This window comes from Aotus nancymaae, unplaced genomic scaffold, assembly GCF_030222135.1.
Source record: "Aotus nancymaae isolate 86718 unplaced genomic scaffold, 86718_ANA_hifiasm-v0.15.2.pri h1tg000048l, whole genome shotgun sequence".
In the NCBI taxonomy this organism is placed as follows: Eukaryota; Metazoa; Chordata; class Mammalia; order Primates; family Aotidae; genus Aotus; species Aotus nancymaae.
In genome coordinates this window covers 971,910-993,426 of record NW_026988462.1, presented here as the reverse complement: position 1 = coordinate 993,426, position 21,517 = coordinate 971,910, and the positions used below count along the sequence as shown (strand labels likewise).

The window sequence follows — 21,517 nt, the reverse complement described above, 5'->3', positions numbered from 1 at the left end:
GAGTTAAGATAAGGAGGCTTATGGAAGCTGTGTTTTATTTAGAAAAAGCCTCCAGGCTCTTCCTTAGGAGAGAATAAATGGTGAATGTTGTTTTTTTCACATCTTAAAAGGTGTCAGACTCTTAATCTCTCCTAGATCTGGGAAAGGCCTGGCTGCATGAATGGAGATTCTCTACAGATGCAAATTTCCCCTGTGAAAGATGGCTTTGCTGGGTCATTTCAAAGTATGTCAAATATATCTGTTATGGAGTAAAATATTTTGATTTTCTTCAGGATCTCCTATCTGTCATGTGATGCTATGCCACAGTCAGGTTGAAATTTGGTATCTTATTGCCACAAAGAGTCTGTTCTGTCAGTCTTATGATATCTGTTTCAATGTTCACGCTGGTCAGTTTTACCTAATCTCCGAAAGGGAGTGGGGATAATAGGTGTTTTTAACCTCCCTTCCTGTCATGGCCAGAAATTCAGTTTTTTAGGTTTCTCTGGGGTCCCATTGGCACATAGGAGCTCCATTCAGTAGGTTGAAGAAGGTCAGGGTTTTATTTTTGGTTTATTCACAACAGGGCAAAGCAGAGTGTGTTTATGAGATTTGAAGTGATTTCAAATCAGAAATTTGAAGTTGAGATTGCTTCCTGATGCCTTGAAGAACAAGATTACATATGCTGTATGCTGTGTGTGTGTATGTTTTATTTAGTCAAATTAATATAGTAAGTCAAACTGCCATATTGTTACTTAAAAGAGTAGGCCTCGTGGACTTAGTATTGCTTGGGGCATTTCAATGTTTATTAGCATCTGTGTGTGTGTATATGTGTATGTATCAATCCATTTCACTACCTGTCAGATATTTTGGCGAAATACTAATCCATTCAAAAGGCCGAGGTAGGCCAGGTGCAGTGGCTCATGCCTGTAATCCTAGCACTTAGGAAAGCTGAGGCAGGTGGATCACTGGAGCCCAGCAGTTTGAGACCAGCATGGGCAACAAAGTGAGACTTTATCTCTACAAAATATACAAAAATTAGCTGAGTTTGGTGGCACACGCCTATAGTTCCAGCTACTAGGGAGGCTGAGGCAGGAGGATTGTTAGAGCCTAGCAGGTGGAGGTTACAGTGAGCCGAGATCATGCCACTGCACTCCAGCCTGGGTGACAGAGTGAGACTCTGTCTCAAAAAAAAAAAGAGAGAGAGTTAGGTATTGATTGACTTTGCTTTCTGGGTTTTGGGTATTTGTTTCCTTGTTTCTATTAACAGAGAGTTGAGCATATTATTATTGGTAGAGCTATCTTCCTAAAATATCCACTTAAATTGGGTATAGGTGCAGCTGTCATAGGATATACAACCGTTTTTATTGTTTACTTTTACTTTTTATTTTGCAAATCAAAGCATCTTTTATTTTATTTTATTTTACTTTATTATATTATTTTATTTTTGAGACAGAGTTTCGCTCTTGTTGCCCAGGCTGGAGTGCAATGGTGCCATCTGGCTCACCGCAACCTCCACCTCCAGGTTCAAGCGATTCTCCTGCCTCAGCCTCCACAGTAGCTGGGATTACAGGCATCCACCACCACATCTGGCTAATTTTTGTGTTTTTAGTAGAGATGGGATTTCACCATGTTGGTCAGGCTGGTCTTGAACTCCCGACCTCAGGTGATCCATCCACCTCAGCCTCCCAAAGTGCTGGGATTACAGGCGTGAGCCACTGTGCCCAGCCACCATTATTCTGATTTCTAACATCATGGATTTGCTTTGCCTGTTTTAAACTTTATATAAATGGAATTATACTGTGTGCTTGCTTTTTCTGTCCAGCTTCTTTTGTTCAGTTTAATATTTGTGAGATTCATTCCCTGTTGTGTATAGCAATAGTTCATTCAGACGCAATGAAAAACTTTAAACATACGCAAAAGCATACAGAACAGAATAATGATCATTCATTTCCTATCATCCAGCATCAACAATTATCAACTCATTGTCAATCTTGGTCCAGTTAGCTTCCACCCACTGTCCTCAACTCCAGATTATTATGAAGCAAACCTCAGCCATGATATAATGGTATCTATAAAAATTTCCTATAACTCTGGAAGATAAAGCATTTATTTTTATTCTATTTTATTTTTTGTCTTCTGTACTCTCTTTTATTAACATTACAATCTTTGCATCAGGATACATAGCGATGCTAGCAGGTTTTGTTTTAAAGCTTAGTATTAAATATTAAATAGCTTGATTTTGGCTGGAACCGTCATCTTCCAGTAATTCGCCAAAATGACGAACACAAAGGGAAAGAGGAGAGGCACTCGATACATGTTCTCTAGGCCTTTTAGAAAACATGGAGTTGTTCCTTTGGCCACGTATATGCAAATCTATAAGAAAGGTGATATTGTAGACATCAAGGGAATGAGTACTGTTCAAAAAGGAATGCCCCACGAATGTTATCATGGCAAAACTGGAAGAGTCTACAACGTTACCCAGCATGCTGTTGGCATTGTTGTAAACAAACAAGTTAAGGGCAAGATTCTTGCCAAGAGAATTAATGTGCGTATTGAGCACATCAAGCACTCTAAGAGTTAAGATAGCTTCCTGAAATGTGTGAAGGAAAATAACCAGAAAAAGAAAGAAGCCAAAGAGAAAGGTACCTGGGTTCAACTGAAGCGCCAGCCTGCTCCACCCAGAGAAGCACACTGTGTGAGAAACAAGGGGAAGGAGCCTGAGCTGCTGGAACCCATTCCCTATGAATTCATGGCCTAATAGGTGTTAAAAAAAAAAAAAAAAGACCTCTGGACTATAAAAAAAGAAAAAGATATTAAATAGCTTTCCCAATTTTAATTTTAGAAATTAAAACTCAAGTTATTTGAAGCCTGGACATAATTCCATGATTAACTGGGCTATGTGAAAGTTGGTGGCTTTATTTTTCCTACTGTATAGGCAGATCCAGGCGGCCCTAGAAAGATGGGACAAGATTATATAATTGTTTTTTTGTTTGTTTTTGAGACAGAGTTTCGCTCTTGTTGCCTAGGCTGGAATGCAATGGCGCAATTTCAGCTCACTGCAACCTCCGCCTCCTGAGTTCAGCAATTCTCCTGCCTCAGCCTCCTGAGTAGCTGGGATTACAGGCATGCACCACCACACCCATATAATTGTTTTTCTAAAGTGTGCTACAAGGCCGGGTGTGGTGTGGTGTGGTGGCTCACGCCTGTAATCTCAGCACTTTGGGAGGCCAAAGTGGGTTGATCACTTGAGGTCAGGAGTTCAAGACCAGCCTGGCCAACATGGCGAAACCCTCTCTCTACTAAAAATACAAAAATTGGCCAGGCATCGTGGCGCATGCCCGTAGGAAGAAGGAGGATCACTTGAACCTGGGAGATGGAGGTTGCAGTGAGCTAAGATTGTGCCACTGCACTGTAGTCTGGGTAACAGAGTGAGACTCCATCCCCACCTCCAGAAAAAAGTGCTACAAAAATGGATGGCCTGGCCAGGCATGGTGGCTCAGGCCAGGAACGGTGCCTGACACCTGCACTCCCAGCACTTTGGGAGGCTGGGGCAGGTGGATCACTTCAGGTGAGGAGTTCGAGACCAGCCTGGCCAACATGGTGAAACCCTGTCACTACTAAAAATACAAAAATTAGCCTGGTGTGGTGGCAGCAGGTGCCTGTAATTCCAGCTACTTGGGAGGCTGAGGCAGGAGAATCACTTGATCTCAGGAAATGGAGGTTGCAGTGAGTGGAGATCGTGCCACTGCACCTAGCCTGGAAGACAGAGTGAGACCCCATCTCAGAAAAAAATGGATGGCCTGTCATAAGCCACCATACAAAATAAGGATGTGGGCATGGAAGGGATAATTTTCTTCCAGAAAAAAGACAGAATTTTGAAAAAGTTGCACCAGGTAAGGTGGTTCATGCCTATAATCCCAGCACTTTGGGAGGCCAAGGCAGGCAGATCACGAGGTCAGGAGTTTGAGACCAGTCTGGCCAACTGGTAAAATCCCGTCTCTACTAAAATACAAAAAATTAGCCAGGTATTGTGGTGGCTGCCTGTAATCCCAGATACTCAAGAGGCTGAGGCAGGAGAATCACTTGAACGTGGGAGGCGGAGGTTGCAGTGAGCTGAGACCATGCCACTACATTCCAGCCTGGGCAACAGAGCGAGACTCTGTCTCAAAAAAAGAAAAGAAAAAAGTTGTAGTCCATAATATTTTCCAAAAATGGTTGGAGGAGAAGGTAAAACCTCAACATGAGTTTCAAAGTACTGTCTCTGTGAGGGGTCTGTGGTTGCCTTGTTGGGGAGGAAGACTGTTAAGGAAAGAGATGGCTACATTTGACAATTCTCCCTTCCAAGGTAGGGGAGTGGAAATGGGAAGTTCATTGCCAAGTGAATGTAGAAGTGGGCTGAAACTTGGCTGATGTTGAATTCTCTAAGAGGTTTCCTCCAGACAACTCAGACTCTTTCCCTTACTTCAGCAAAGAAGGTATTATTTTGTTTGAATTTTAATTTTTTATAGAGACAGGGTCTCTTTTGTCCAAGCTGGAGTGCGGTGACATGATCATAGCTCACTGTAGCCTCAAACTCCTGTGCTCAAGCACTCTCCCACTTTGGCCTGGCAAAGAACTGGGATTACAGGTGTGAGCCACTATGCCTGCCAGAAGTTATTTTTAAAAGCACTTGAGAAGTTCCTCCTCCACCCCTCAAGTGGAAGGCTCAGAGAAGGCAGTCATCAGTACAGCCACCTTCTAGGCCATAATGGAATTCCTGAAGGCTGCAGACCCCAGAGAAGTGGACAAAGGTGGCTGCCACCACCAGGACTTAGGGAATCTGATGATACTGGAACCATATGTCAGATTTTCCATGAAAGAAGCATTCAGAAATTCAAATAGCATATAGGCCAGCTCCAGTGATGTGCATCACAGCTGTGAGGACGGACCAACCTATCCAGACTATGACGGTGGCCCTGATAAAACTTCATTGATAGGAAAATGCATCATGGGCACAATCACACTCAAGCCAAGTCCCAGGAATGCTTCTGCTGTGTCTGCCAGTGGTTAGGAGTAGAAACCGGTCTCACTGTGCTACTGTGATGGCAGAAATGCCCAGGACACAGACAAAGAAGAGGCAGATGAGCTGTGGCTGTGGGGAGCAGTGGAAGGAGTAACAGAGCCAGGGGACAAAGTTCCCCGTAGTCAGTAGAGCAATTGCTGAATAGTCCAGTTTGGAAAAAGTCTGAGAGACTTTCTCTGAATGACAGTAGACAGTGTGGAATAGCCAGGAGGAGCTGACTATTTGGAGGCAGAGCACTACACCCACAAAGGACATCCCCAGACCACCTTCTCCTGTAGAGGGGCCATGAAGTACATATTTGGTCTGAGCATGGCCAAGATCCCCAAAAGAGAAACAGCATGAAACCGAGCAGATGGGTCCAGATGTTGCCTGTTTCCACATGGATGTGGAAGATGCTCTTGAAGCAAGCCCAAAAGGAAGGCATGGGTGGTCTATGGCCATGTAGCAGGGAGTCATTGTCCTTCAGCCAGTCAGGGAGCACATCATATGGGATGACCCTCCAGTGTCCCTCCCAGACCTTGCACACAAATGCCTCCATCTTCTCCGTGGCATGGTGGAAGTGCAGTGCTTCAGTAGCTGCACCTTCTCCTCCGTTTCCTGGGGCATTGGGCATGTTTGCACTTCTTCAGCTTTGGTAGGGTTGGTGATTACCCATTTGTCCTCTCTTGTAATAGGGGTCCCAGTTCAGCCAGTTCCACCATGTCAGTTTTCCTGTTACTGGCAGGAGCTCCATTGCCCCATGCCACCACAGATCCTTTGTGGGAAGACATCTGGCCAGTACCTCAATATCCTGCAGCTTCAGCATGGGGAAAGGCTGAGGTTTCTCATCTCTGTGGGCAGAGATGTGCCTGTATTGGTAGACGAGCTGGGCAGGCAGGCTCCACTGGGGAACTGGTCTCCTGCTACTTCCTGCTGCACAGGGGGCAGCCTGCGGCCCCGGATCTTCATTGCCCTTCCAGCAGAGCCTTTATCTTATATAATCACCTCAGTACATTTATCACAGCTAGAGTATAACTCCTTAATGTTATCAAATTCCCATCACTGTCCAAACTTCCAATTGTCTCATAAATGGGATAAATTTTAAAAGTCAGAACGTTTCAATCAGGATCCAGGGCAAGTCTACACACTATGAATGTCTTCTGAGTCTTTTCTAACATCTGTATGTGTGTGTGTGTGTGCACATATGTGAACGCCTTTTAAAAGACTGAGGTATATTTCACATGGAGAGAAATGCTCAGATCTCTAGTACATCATTCCATCAGGTGGTGTTTTTGTTTTTGTATTTTTGTCAGTCAGTCAGTCTTGTTGAATACATTTCCAGATACACAGCATTTCTATCAGGCCACAAAGTTCCCTCAAGCCTTTTCCCAGTCAGTCCTTCCACAAGCAGCCATTGATGTGATTTCTATGGCTGGGTTTTCCCAGTTGTTTTTTTTTTTGAGACAAAGTTGGAGTGAAGTGGCACAATGTTGGCTTACTGCAACCTCCGCCTCCAGGGTTCAACCAATTCTCCTGCCTCAGCCTCCCAAGTAGCTGGGACTACAGGCGCCTGCCACCATGCCCGGCTAATTTTTTGTTTTTTTAGTAGAGACGGGGTTTCACCGTGTTAGCCAGGATGGTCTCGATCTCATGACCTCATGATCCGCCTGCCTTAGCCTCCCAAAGTGCTGCGATTACAGGTGTTTTTGTTTGTTTGTTTTCAATACAAGAGCATTTTTTAATGCCTAGAATGTTTTTTTAAATACAAGAACTTTTTTAAAAATGCTTAGAACATTCTTGTTTTTGTTTCTGTTGGATAAGCACCTAGACGTGGATTTGCTGGGTCACAGGGTATATATATATAGTCGTTTTTTTTTTTTTTAAAGAGATGGGGTCTTGCTTGGCTGCCTAGGCTGAAGTGCTGTGGTATGATCGTAGCTCACTGCAGCCTGAAATTCCTGGGGTCAAGTGATCCTTCCCCCTCAGCCTCTCAAAGTAGCTGGGATTACAGGTGCGAGTAAGCCACCATGCCTGATTTATTGATTTATTTTTCAATTTATTATTACTATTTTGAGACAGAGTCTCACTCTGTCACCCAGGCTGGAGTGCAGTGGCACAATCTCAGCTCACTGCAACCTCCACCTCCCAAGGTTCAAGCAATTTTCCTACCTCAGACTCCTGAGTAGCTGGGATTACAGGCACCTGCCACTACACCCGGCTTATTTTTGTATTTCTACAAAATACAAAAGGTTTTGCCATGTTGGCCAGGCTGGTCTCGAACTCCTGACCTCAAGTGATCTGCGTGTCTTAGCCTCCCAATGTGCTGGGATTACAAGCATAAGCCATCTCACCAGGCCACCTTGCCTGATTTACATTCAACTTTTTAAGATGCTACCAAAGAGCTTTCAAAATGATTGTACTATTTTACACTCATCAGCAATGTATGAATGTTCTTACTGCTCCACATTCTCTCCAACATTTGTATTATCAGTTCTTTTTCTTTCTTTTTTTTTTGAGACAGAGTCTTGCTCTGTTGCTCATGCTGGAGTGCAGTGGTGTGATCTCGGGTCACTGCAACCTCCGCCTCCCAGGTTCAAGTGATTCTCCTGCCTCAACCTCCTGAGTATTGTCAGTTCTTAAGACTTTAAAAATCTATAGAGTCCCCCTACGTCTTTGTTTTATTCTTGCAATTTATGTATTGAGGAAATGAGTTGTTCCTGCAGTTTTCCATAATCTGGATTTTGCTATTGCCTTTATATGGTGTCACTTAAGTTTCTCTCCTCCATATTTCTTGTATATTGGATCTGGAGGCCTGATGAGATTCAGATTCAAATTCTGGGGGTCTGGAGGGAAGACTCCTTCATAGGTAGCGTTGTATTCTTCTATCAGGAGGCCATGATATTTGGTTCTCTCTCTCTTTGTGATGTTAGCAGTCAAATGATACTTAATTCATTACCGTTTGAAAAATGATATCAAATTCAATTATTCCTTCTTCATGAATATATATAAAGAGAAACTTCCTATTCATTACTATTTGTTTACTAATGATAGAATGCATACAGGAAAGACAGGATATATGCTTATTTCCCTTTATTTACCAGTTTTCAAAATGATGACCATTTTGAAATGATGAACATCTTCCAACAATGAGCAGTTTTTAAAGTCTCATTATTATTTCATGTATTTAAATATCATAATACACATTAATCCATTGCAATTATTATTCTTATTGATGTTCAAATTGTTCTGTATTTGGCCAGTGAGTGCCTCTTCAGGTTGGCTCCTAAATCCTTTTGACACATGCCTGGTAATCTCTGATAGCTTACTTGCTATCTGGTGGGATAAAATATTCCAAATTCATTTTGTACATTTTCTGTCCCAGACCTGGATCCAGCAGTTTCCCCAAAGCACTCTGATTCCTTTGAATTGGAAATGGTATTTAGAGACAACAATGGGTACGCAGGGGAGGTAAACATTACCTCTATTCTGCAACTGCACTCCAGCCTGGGACAGAGCAACACTCTGTCTCAAAAAAAAAAAAAGAAAGAAAGAAAGAAAAAAGAAAAAGAAAAAGAAGGGAGATCAAGCCGGATGTGGTAGCTCACACCCGTAATCCCAGCACTTTGGGAGGCCAGGGCAGGTGGATCACCTGACGTCAGGAGTTTGAGACCAGCCTGGTCAACATGGTGAAACCCTGTCTCTACTGAAAATACAAAAATAGTCAGATGTGGTGGTGCACGCCTGTAATCCCAGCTACTCCGGAGGCTGAGGCAGGAGAATTGCTTGAGCCTGGGAGGCAGAGGTTGCAGTGAACCAAAATTGTGCTACTGCACTCCATCCTGGATGATAGAGCAAGACTCCATCTCAAAAAAAAAAAAAAAAAAAAGAAAAAAAGAGAGATCAGAGTGTCCTTGCATCTGCTGTTTATTGAGTGTCTTTAACTCAAAGCAGTCAACATGCCAGCATGGCATATTTTGCAGTGGCATATTCTCAACTCCTTCAGGTGCCATCGTTACTGAGGTATTTTTGTTTCTAGACATTTTAGGTGGACAGAGAAAAGGACCTTTTTTGTGTTTCATTTTAATAAAATATATTACAAGTTCATACTGGTATTATGGTAGTTGTTTTTTTCCACCGTGTGAGACAGCAAAGGTTGGTAATGTGCTTGTGCATATCGGCTTGCCCTCTTCTACCTCTGTCATTGCCATGAGAAGAACATGCCACAAGCAGCATATTGCTTCCAGAATAATGAAAGATACATCTCGTAGACCTGAACCAAACCTACAATCTGGAGCCAGGCCCAGCTGAGCCCAGCCTAAATTGTTCAAACGCCAGTCAACCTGTAGAATGTAGCTTAAAACAAAGGCACAGATATGTGAATGATATTTAGGGTTGTAAGTCATTGATGTTTAGAGTGGTTTGTTATGCAGCATGATTAGGTATATAGCTGACTAATACAAATATTTACAAGCTAAATTCAAGATTATAGGAATAATAGAATTGGTATTTCACAAAATTATTCATTTTCATTTCAAAATGTGCACACAGCAGTCTCACAATAATAATATCAATACTGCTGCTAATAATATGATTATTGAAGTCAGCTTAAGCTTTTATTTTTTGCAATTTTTAATTTTTTTTTTTTGAGACAAAGTTTCGGTCCTGTTACCCAGGCGGGAGTGCAATGGCGTGATCTTGGTTCACTGCAACCTCCACCTCCTGGGTTCAAGCAATTCTCCTACCTCAGCCTTCTGAGTTGCTGGGACTATAGGTGTATGCCACTACGCCTGGCTAGTTTTTTCTTTTGTTTTGCATTTTTAGTAGAGAGAGGGTTTCACTATTTTGGCCAGTCTGGTCTCAAACTCTTGTTCTCGGGTGATTCACCTGCCTTGGTCTCCCAGAGTACTGGGATTACAGGCATGAGCCACTGTGCCTGACCCACAATTTTTTTTTTTTTTTTTTTGAGACAGTCTTGCTTTGTTGTCAGGCTGGAGTGCAGTGGTACAATCTCGGCTCACTGCAATCTCCACCTGCTGGGTTCAAGTGATTCTCCTGCCTCAGCCTCCTGAGTAGCCGGGATTACAGGTGGCGTGCCACCAGCCCAGCTAATATTTGTATTTTTAGTAGAGATGGGGTTTCACTATGTTGGCCAGGATGATCTCGATCTCTTGACCTTGTGATCCATCCACTTTGGCCTCCCAAAGTGGTGAGATTACAGACTTGAGCGACCGTGCTCGGCCCTGACCCACAATTTTTAATCTTCAGGATATTTCTTTTTGGTGATGTGCAGTGAAAATGTTCTATTATGAAGTCATTTGGAATGGTTTTTATGTGTGGTTATGCCACAACTGGATATGCATTAAGCACTATTTGATTTTATTTTAGGGAATTTCCCCTTAAAATTCAATTTTACTTAATGGTTATATAAAATATGTACTTGCTTCCAAAGTCAAATCTCTGGAACAAGGTATTTCAATGAAGTCTACCTTCTATTCTAGCCACCCTCACCTAATTCTTTCCCTTTCCCATAATTAACTACTTAGAGATATTTTATGATTTATTCTTTAATTGTACCTGGGTGTTTTTTTTGTTTTTGTTTTTGTTTTTTTGAGATAGACTTTTGCTCTTGTTGCCCAGGCTGGAGTGCAATGATACGATCTTGGCTCACCCCTGCAGTGTCCGCCTCCAGGTTGAAGCGATTCTCCTGCCTCAGCCTCCCAAGTAGCTGGGATTACAAGCACCCGTCATCACGCTGGCTAATTTTGTATTTTTAGTAGAGATAGGGTTTCTTCATGTTGGTCAGGCTGGTCTCCAACTCCTGACCTCAGATGATCCGCCCACCTTGGCTTTCCAAAGTGCTGAGATTATAGGCGTGAGCCACCCCACCCGGCTGTACCTGGGTTTTAGTTTATAGAGGTGACTGAGTGATGATACAGAGAGGACAATGCCATTGAAAGAAGTCTTTTTTTTTTTTTTAGACAGAATCTCTCTCTGTCACTCAGGCTGGAGTGCAGTGGTGCAGTTTCGGCTCACTGCAACCTCCACTTCCCGGGTTCAAGTGATTCTCCTGCCTCAGCCTCCCAAGTAGCTGGGACTACAGGCATGTGCCACCATGCCAGCACATTTTTTGTATTTTTCGTTGAGATGGGGTTTCACCATGTTGGCCAGGATGGTCTCCATCTCATGACCTTGTGATCTGCCTGCCTCAGCCTCCCAAAGAGCTGGGATTACAGGCGTAAGCCACCATGCCCTGAAAGAAGTCTTAACTACTTAAAGTTCCTGAGAGAAGGGGCCCACACCATGACACATAGGGCCACATGGGAAGTACCAGGATTGGTCAGGAGGCGGAAGGAGGAAAGGAGAAAAGTGTGGCCCAGAGTCTTTATTGCCATTTCTATGGAAAGGAAGGGATGAGGCAGGGCATAGACAAATTTGAGCAAATTGAGGATTGTATAACTTAAAATCATTTCAGTTGGCTCCGGGTCATAGAGGTGGTGTCTGGGATGACTTAGAGCAGGGGAAATGTTCACTTGGTGTCTGAGAGTAAGCTAAAGTGGTTGGAAATATGTGCTTTGGTTGGTCGGTTTGCACAAGAAAGGTGAGTCCACAGGGCGCAGTGGCTCAGGCCTGTAAAGCACTTTGGGAGGCCGAGGCAGATGGATCACCTGAGGTCGGGAGTTTGAGATCAGCCTGACCAACATGGTGAAACCCTATCTCTACAAAAAATACAAAATTAACTGACCTGTACTCCCAGCTACTTGGGAGGCTCAGGCAGGAGAAATCGCTTGACTCTGGGAGGTGGAGGTTGCAGTGAGCTGAGGTTGTGCCACTGCACTCCAGCCTGGGCAACAAGAGTGAACTCTGTCAGAAAGTAAGAGAGAAAGAGAAAACAGAGAAAAAGAGGGAGAGAGAGAAAAAAAGGAAAGAAAAAGGAAGGGAGGGAGGGAGGAAGGGAGTTTATAAGGGAGCCATTTGCTACCTCTATGAATTAACTAGCCCTGGGAGAGGCAGTCTCCCCCTGGCCAGCAAGGCCCTCAAGGTGTCAAGACATCACAAAACACAGAAAATGAAAAATATGACCATGTACCTTGCTCTGTATGTCCCTTCATCTGTATCCTTTGTAATACCCTTTAAGATAAACTGGTAAATGCAAACACTGACAAAAATGCTGTTTGATCAGAATTGGGATATAAAAATTGAAACCATAAATACAGTCTTCACTCCTTATTCCAGGAATCTACTTGTTCTGAAAGCTGGACTGGCTTGAATAAGGCTTTATGGCAATTTCTTGGAGGACCTATCAAGATTCCTATAAAAAATTCACTCAATAAAACTGACCAAAACAAGATATTCAATAAAGGGATTTCATTGTTAAAAAAATCAAATCAAATCAAATGAAAACAACAACAATAAAACATGATTCATATTATCCTTTTATGGAGATTACTTCATGATAATAAATAGCGATAGTTCTAATTTCTTTCTCTTTCTCTCTTTTCTTTTCCTTCCTTCCTCCCTCCCTCCCTTCCTTCCTTCTTCTATTCCTCTCTCTCGCTCTCTCTCTCTCTCTCTCTGTTTCTTTCTTTCTCTTTCTCTCTTTTTTGACATGGGGTTGGTCTGGTTGTGTTGCACAGGGTTGAGTGCAGTGTCTCTTACAGGCACAATCATGGCATAGCACAGCCTCCAACTCCTGGCTGGGTCTACAGGCCCACACCACACCCCTGGCTTAATTTCTGGTTACAGTGGCATAGTATGCCAACATGTGGCTTTAAAATTATACAACCAGTTCCTTACTAAAGGACATTTGTATTGTTTCTATGTATTTTCATAAGTTTCTGATACAGACATCCTGCAATAAATAAGTGTGAGCATGTCTTTCTTTTTTAGGTGGACTAATTTATTTATTTTTGCCTTTAATCAATGCTTTTTAAAAAAAAATTTTATTTCCATAGGTTTTTGAGAAACAGGTGGTATTTGGTTACATGAGTAAGTTCTTTAGTGGTGATTTGTGAGACTCAGGTGTACCCATCACCCGAGCAGTATACAGTGAACCCAATTTGTAGTCTTTTATCCCTCACCCCCTTCCCACACTTTCCCCCTGAGTCTTCAAAGTCCATTGTATAATTATTCTGCCTTTGCAGTCTCATAGCTTAGCGCCCACTTACGAATGAGAACATATGATGTTTGGTTTTACAATCCTGAGTTACTTCATTCCTTTCTATAGCTGAGTAGTATTCCATCATATATATATGTGTGTGTGTGTGTGTATATATATATATATATATATATATATCAGTTTCTTTATCCACTTGTTGATTGATGGGTATTTGGTCTGGTTCCACATTTTTGCAATTGTGAATTGTGCTGCTACAAACTTGTGTGCAAGTTTTTTTTTTTGTATAATGACTTCTTTTCCTCTGGGTAGCCACCCAGGAGTGGGATTGCTGGATCAAATGATAATTCTACTTTTAGTTCTTTAAGGAATCTCCACACTGTTTTCCATAGTGGTTGTACTAGTTTACATTCCCAACAGCAGTGTAGAAGTGTTCCCTTTTCACCACATCCACGCCAGCATCTATTATTTTTTGATTTTTTGATTATGGCCATTCTTGCATGAATAAGGTGATATCACATTGTGATTTTGATTTGCATTTCCCTGATCATTGATGATGTTGAGCATTTTTTCACGTGTTTGTTGGCTATTTGTATATCCTCTTTTGAGAACTGTCTATTCTCCTTAACACATTTTTTGATGGGATTGTTTGTTATTTTTCTTGCTAATTTGTTTAAGTTCATTGTAGATTCTGGATAATATTCCTTTGTCAGATATATAGATTGTGAAGATTGTCTCCCACTTTGTGGGTTGTCTGTTTACTTTGCTGATGGTTCCTTTTGCCATGCAAAAGCTCTTTAGTTCAATTGAGTCCCACCTATTTGTCTTTGTTTTTATTGCATTTGCATGAATTCCTTGCCTAAGCCAATGTCTAGAAGGGTTTTTCTGATGTTATCTTGTAGAATTTTTACAGTTTCAGGTCTTAGATTTAAGTCCTTGATCCATCTTGAGTTGATTTTTGTACAAGGTGAGGGAGGAGGATCCAGTTTCCTTCTCTTACGTGTGGCTTGCCAATTATCCCAGCACCATTTGTTGAATAGGATGTCCTTTCCCCACTTAACGTTTTTGTTTGCTTTGTCAAAGATGAGCTAGCTGTAAGTATTTGGGTTTATCTCTGGGTTCTCTGTTCTGTTCCACTGGTCTATGCCTATTTTTATACCAATACCATGCTGTTTTTGTGGCATTATAGTATAGTTTGAAATCAGGTAATGTGATGCCTCCAGATTTGTTCCTTTTGCTTAGTCTTACTTTGGCTATGCGGGCTCTTTCTTGGTTCCGCATGAATTTTAGGGTTGTTTTTTCTAGTTCTGTGAAGAGTGATGGTGGTATTTTAATGGGAATTGCATTGAATTTGTAGATTGCTGTAATAGGCTTATTTAGTTTTAAGAATAGTGAAGGAAAATTTTTGTGCTGCAGTTGCCATCATTACATCATCAACATAATGTTCAGGATATTCCTGTAAAACCCTAAAACAGGAATTCTTAACTGAGGTTATCCCATCACTGAAGGCTTCTTTTTGCCAGAGAATCTCTTTAGGTATCAAGTATAGTACTCAAATATCTTTATCAGGAGATGTTTTCCTATCTCATTCTTCAGAATTCTTATTTCTGGCGCCAGAGGCAATAAGAAGAAAATAGATGATCTAGGAATGAGACTCTCAGTTCAAAGTCACGTGGGCAGCAGCAGGTCAAGCTGCACACAGTGCATCAAACAAAGAGACCTTCGGAAGCCCCCGACTCTCCTCCTCGGCTTTTTCCTGAGGAGGAGTCTATGTAACCCTGTGTAATTTCATCTGAACCTTCTCTAGAGAAGATCACTATGCTATCTGTGTCCTTTCAAGTATACTTGGAAATTAAATACCTACCTACTGAAGTGTGAACTATTGTTATGTCTTAAATTTCCAAGGAAAATATTACTTCATCCAGGACCTGAATGCCTTCCTCAGAGTGGGTTCACTCTCAATATGATTTTCCACTTTTCTAGGAGCCAGTACCTTCAGACTGTTCTCCATGCCAATCACAGATGTCTAGAGAGTGTCTTACACTTGGGCCTCTTTCTGCTGCATCAACAGAGTGGCAGCAACGAAGCTGGAACCCAAGCCTCTTCTCTGTCATCAGTCGTTTCTTAATAGCACTGTCAAAAGGAATCCAGAGGTTGCTCTTCACAGTTTCTATCTCAAAATGGTTTCTCCACACTGTTATAGAGGGCATGCAGAGGTTTATCTCTACAGTGATGACTCTCTAGGTGGGTGTCTCTGACCAGGAATACTTTCTTATTGACCGTATTTAATAAAATAAATGCAAAGACTCAACCCAACATACAAATTGTCAGCCCTCCTTTGTCATAAAGATGAAGGATTATCTCACCATCCACTTTGGCCTTGTAATGAAATTCAAAATGGTATTATAGTTTCTTGTGGTTGTAAATTTCACCACTGCAACAGGGCCACAAATAAAGATATTTCTTCACTTGAATTGGCTGCATTCCAAACAGCTGGTCAACCACCACCAACTGGTGAAATCCAAAGCAGCAGCTGATGTATCCATTGACATTCTCAGGATGAAATGCATCTGGACCCCTGTGTGTGATCTTCATAGCACTCGGATGCTGACCAGAGAGGCAATCATTGCTGCCAAAGAGGGCCCAAATGCCACACATGGTACAGTGGAGCTGTGGGCTCTGTGGGTGTGTGAGCAGAGGCCAGGGCTGTGGGCTATTTCCATTGTTTACTTTCAGTACCAGCATCTCTGTATATATCTCTATTCCTTTCTTCTTAGATAAATAGTAGCAAACTGTACACATTTTTCTATACCATGATTTTTTTTCTCTGAACAATATATTCTGGAAATCACTGGACAGTTATATATAGAGATTTTCCGCAATTCTTTTTATAGGTATATAGTACCCTGTTGTGTGGATGTTCTGGTACATTTTAAGCAGGAACAGGTATACTAGGAAAGATTTAAAGCATGAGAAACCTGGAAGAAGTCTTTTATTTTAGCCAAGCTGTGGGTAACTCAAGGGTGGCAAAAGAGGCTGAGGAGTCAACAGAGAAGATGGCTGAACAATTACACAAGATTGCTGCTGGCCCTACTTAATAAGCCTCATTGTTCTCTAAGGTGAAGCAAGGTTGGAAGGACTTGAGGAAAGAAATACGCTGTTTCCTTTCCCCCTATTCGTCCCTGTTTTTCCTACTATTTATCTAGTAGGTCTCAAAGTGAAGCCTGGAGTAAGCCTGAGTACAGCTATCTCATAAGGTAAAGTGCCCTGATGGATATCAGGGAAATTCTGCATTTTGTAGTCTGATCAAAATGTTTCTCCTCTGACTCCTGGAATCAGCTTACTGGGGAGATGAGGTGTGCCCATCAGAAGTCTCTGAATTGAGTCAAAAAACAATTTAACTCCAAAATCCTATCATATACTGTATCCCCAAATTCACCCTCCAAGCGATTTCCCATCCTACATTATGCTTAGCTATATTGTACAATAAAGCTTCCTAAAGACAGTGTTTCAATGAGTATTACATAATATCATAGCCAGTAATATAAATATATGTAAAATCCTCAGTGGAGTGAACAAGAATCAGGGCAAGTAGAATGTAGATGTTTGGGCTGGGCACCGTGGCTCATGCCTATAATCCCAGTACTTTGAGAGGGCCGAGGTGAGTGGATCACCTGAGGTCACGAGTTCAAGACCAGCCTGGCCAACATGGGAAAACCCTGTCTCTACTAAAAATACAAAAATTAGCCGAGCACGGTGACACACTCCTGTAATCCCAGCTACTCGGGAGGCTGAGACAGGAGAATTGCTTGAACCTGGGAGGTGAAGGTTGCAGTGAGCCAAGATCACGCCATTGCACTCCAGCCTGGGCAACAGAGCAAGACTTCACCTCAAAAAATAAAAGAAGAAGAATGCAGATGTTTGCTCTTTGGCAGCCCCCTTCCTCACCTCTCCTCAAGGAGAAGAGTAGCCATGACTGGTGATATTCAGTTGACCTGGTTTCATAGAGGATAGGACTATAGTTTAAAAGATTACACATGAAGCCTGTATGAGAAACTTTTTGAAATAGTCCTGAAAAATCACAAAAATAGAACAAAACAGAACAAAAATAGAAACACATTCCTTGTCTTGAATAGAACCAATCAACATAATAAAGTTCATGTATAAATTTAATATAATCCCAATAAAAATGCCAGGAAAATTTTTCCTGGCACAGAATCTTAAACTTCATATGGAAAAATAAATAAGCAAGAATACTTATGAACATCTTCAAAAGCAAGTGCAATAAAAGGGACTGGTCTTACCATGTATTAAAACTTACTATAAAGATCTGATAATTAAAACAGTGTGGTGTTGGTTCCTGGCTAGACATACAAACCAGTAGGAATAGTTTGAAGTACACAGGGAAATTTAGCATATGACAAAGGTGGAATCTGAAATTACTGGGGAAAAGATTAACTTTTTTATTTTTTGAGATGGAGTCTTGCTCTGTCACCCAGACTGGAGTGCAGTGGTGCAATCTTGGCTCACTGCAAGCTCTGCCTCCCAGGTTCAAGCAATTCTCTCACCTCAGCCTCCTGAATAGCTGGAACTACAGGTGTGTGCCACCACGCCCAACTAATGTTTTGTATTTTTAGTAGAGATGGAGTCTCACCATATTGGCCAGGCTGGTCTCGAACTACTGACTTCAAGTGATCTACCTGCCTTGGCTTCCCAAAGTGCTGGGGCTACAGGTATGAGCCACCACTCCAGGCCAGAAAAGATTCACCTTTAAACAATGGCATTAGCATAACTGGAGTGTTTATGTCCCTAATTTACATTAGGACTGGGCGCGGTGGCTCAGGCCTGTAATCCCAGCTACTTGGGAGGCTGAGGCAGGAGAATCACTTGATCCCAGGAGATCGTGTAGATTGTGCCATTGCACTCCAGTCTGGGTGACACAAGTAAAACTCCGTCTGAAGGAAAAAAAAAGACGGGCACCAGTGGCTCATGCCTGTAATCTCAGCACTTTGGGAGGCCAAGGCAGGTGAATCATGAGGTCAGGAGTTCGAGACCAGCCTGGCCAACTTGATGAAACCCCATCTCTCCTAAAAATACAAAAATTAGCTGGGCATGGTGGTGCATACCTGTAATCCCAGTTACTTGGGAGGCTGAGACAGGAGAATCGCTTGAACCCAGGAGGCGGAGGTTGCAGTGAGCTGAGATTCAACCATTGCACCCCAGCCTGGGCACAAGAATGAAATTTCATCTCAAAAAATAAATAAATAAATAAATAAATAAATTTACATTAGAATGTACTTCAAACAGATCCCTTATTTCAGTGTACAAAAAAATGAAAACATAACAGGTTCAAGAAGAAAATATATATGAATTTCTTTACAATCTGGACAAAGGAAAGCCATCCTAATTATAACTCAAATTCCAGAAGCCATGGAGAAAGATTGATAAATTCAAGTCTATCCATTTATATCTACAGCTGTATCCATATATGCACAAACATATATATATATATATTTATATACACACACACATATGCATAGACTTTTTTTTTGAGACAAAGACTGGAGTGCAGGGGCGCAGTCTCAGCTCACTGCAACCTCTTCCTTCCATATTCAGGGAATTCTCCTGCCTCAGCCTCTTAAATAGCTGGGATTACAGGCGCATGCCACCATGCCTGGCTAATTATCGTATTTTTAGTAGAGACAGAGTTTCACCATGTTGGCCAGGCTGGTTTCAAACTCCTGACCTCAGGTGATCCATCCACCTTGGCCTCCCACAGTGCTGGGATTACAGGTGTGAGCCAATACACCTGGCCGATATATGCATAGAGTTTTGCTTGGCAAAAACATCATAAACAAAATCAAAAGAGATGAAAAACTGGGAGAAAATTTGTAGTTTAAATTACACAAAATAGCTAATTTCCATCATAGATAAATAACTAAAAAAACAAAGAGTACTGATGCATGATACATGGAAGAAACTTCAAAATATTATGCTAAGTGTAAGAGTCACAAAAGACTGTATATTGTATGATACCATTTATATGAAATGTACAGAATAGCTGGCACAGTGGCTCATGCCTGTTATCCCAGCACTTTGGAAGGCCGAGGTGAGTGAATCACGAGGTCAGGAGTTTGAGACCAGCCTGGCTAACCTGGTGAAACCCTGTCTCTACTGAAAATACAAAAAATTAGCTGGGCGTGGTGGCAGGTGCCTGTAATCCCAGCTACTTGGGAGGGTAAGGCAGGAGAATCACTTGAACCTGGGAGACAGAGATTGCAGTAAGCCTAGATTGCGCCACTGCACTCCAGCCTGGCAACAGTGCGAGACTCTGTCTCAAAAAAAAAAGAAAAGAAAAGAAAAGAAAAAGAAATGTTCAGAATAGACACACCTATAGAGATAGAGTAGATTAGTGGTCACATAGGGCTGGGTGGGATGGGAGCGAGGGCCAGGAATGGAGATGACTACTAAGAGGTAAGGGGCTTCTTTCTGGAGTGTTAAAAATGTTTCAAAATTATACTATAGCAATGGTTGCGCAGCTCCATAAATATACTAAAACCCATTGAATTGTATATTTTAAATGGGCGAACTTAATGGTATATATAATATATCTCAATAAAGCTGTTTAAATAGAAAAGATTTTACTGTTTAAGAGGCCAGGTGCAGTGGCTCACACCTATAATCCCAGCACTTTGGGAGGCCGAGGCAGGTGGATCACTTGAGGTCAGGAGTTTGAGACCAGCCTGGCCAATATAGTGAAATCCTGTTTCTACTAAAAATACAAAAGTTAGCTGGGCGTGGTGGTGGGTGCCTTTAGTCCCAGCTACTCAGGAGGCTAAGACAGGAGAATCGCTTGAACTTTGGAGGCGGAGGATGCAGTGAATGGAGATCACACCACTGCACTCCAACCTGGGTGACAGAGACTCTTGTTTCCAAAAAAAAAGTTTTTGAAGTAAAAAATCTAGTAGGAAAATGGCCAAAAGTCTTGAGACAGTTCACAGAAGATGAAAGGCAAATGTCTGTGAAGTGCTTGGAAAAATAGTCAGCATCACTTGTTATAAAAGAAATGCAAATTAAAATATGGTCGGCCCTCGGCATCCATGGATTCCACATTTGTAAATTCAATCAACTGTAGATAGAAGTGACAGTCATGTATTGCTTAATGATGGGGATACATACTTAAAAATGTGTTGTTAGGCGAGTTCACCATTGTGCAAATGTCATAGAGTGTACTTATGCAAACCTAGATGGCACAGCTTACTACACACATAGGCTATATGGTATAGCCACCATTGTATATGTAGTTAGTTGTTGACTAAAATGTCCTTATGAGTGCATGACTGTATTTGGAAAAAAAAATTGTGTTTGTACTGAATATGTACAGACTTTTTTTTCTTATCAGTATTCCCTAAATAATAGAGTATATCGGCTATTACATAGCATTTATATTGTATTAAGTATTATAAGTAACTACTGGAGTATGTGCATAGGTTATATGCAAACACTACGATATTTTGCATAAGGAACTTGAGCATTTGTGGATTTTGGCATTCACAGGAGGTACTGACAGCGTATACTCAAGTATTATTCTTCCCTTTTCAGATTGGCAGTGTTGGGAGACAGTCCTTCATGGTGTTTCCACACGTCTTTTGACAGCTTCTCTTCTCAATGTTTTTTGTGTTGCAAACATTTTGGAAGGACAGAGGGTAGACTTGTCACCTGACTAAGACGAAAAAACAACATATTCCTCCAGAACAAAGGTTACGTAGGTTTTTTAGCAGCTCCTTATAAGACTGGGGGTTTCCTAATCTCAGTGTTCTTCTGCTGTGACACAAGCCCACCAGGGCAAGGCATCCACCTTGCAAGGAGGGCAAAAATCTCAGACTCCTCACAGTTCTTAGGCAGAAGTCCAAAAGCTTGACAACATACTCTGTTGGTAAGCCTGGGGAGAAACAGGTATTTCCACACACTGCTGGTGGGATTGCAAAATGGCATAACTCCCCTGGAGGGAAATCTGCCAATCATTAACAAAATTACATGTTCTTCTACCCTTCGATTCAGTGACTCTTCTAAACCAATACAACTACCCATGAATAGGAGACTGGTTAAATAAACTAGGGCACATTTACACATACACACACGTACTTATGCATATGTATATGTACTTCTTTTTGAAAAAGTAATAAACAAGAAATTGTTGAAAATAGAGTAACTTAAGCATATCCTAAGAGTGACAGTTTAAAAAAAAATGGAAATGGCTACTTCTGAAGGATGGGTGAGATGGGAATAGCAACAGGGGTGAAAGCAAGAACTCTCTGAGTATCTTTCTTTACACAGTTTTTACTTTTCAATCATGTAAATGACTCACATATTCAAAAACCAAA

At 41.7% G+C, this 21,517-nt stretch overlaps 3 pseudogenes; 1 reads left to right on the top strand and 2 right to left on the bottom strand.

The window, feature by feature from the left end:
- The first annotated feature begins 2,240 nt into the window (after positions 1-2,240).
- Positions 2,241-2,737, top strand: LOC105709110 (large ribosomal subunit protein eL21-like; annotated as a pseudogene).
- A 1,947-nt stretch (positions 2,738-4,684) lies between these two features.
- LOC105709109 (adiponectin receptor protein 1-like) lies at positions 4,685-5,811 on the bottom strand (annotated as a pseudogene).
- An 8,694-nt stretch (positions 5,812-14,505) lies between these two features.
- LOC105709091 (asparagine synthetase [glutamine-hydrolyzing]-like) lies at positions 14,506-15,791 on the bottom strand (annotated as a pseudogene).
- Between the last annotated feature and the right edge of the window lie 5,726 nt (positions 15,792-21,517).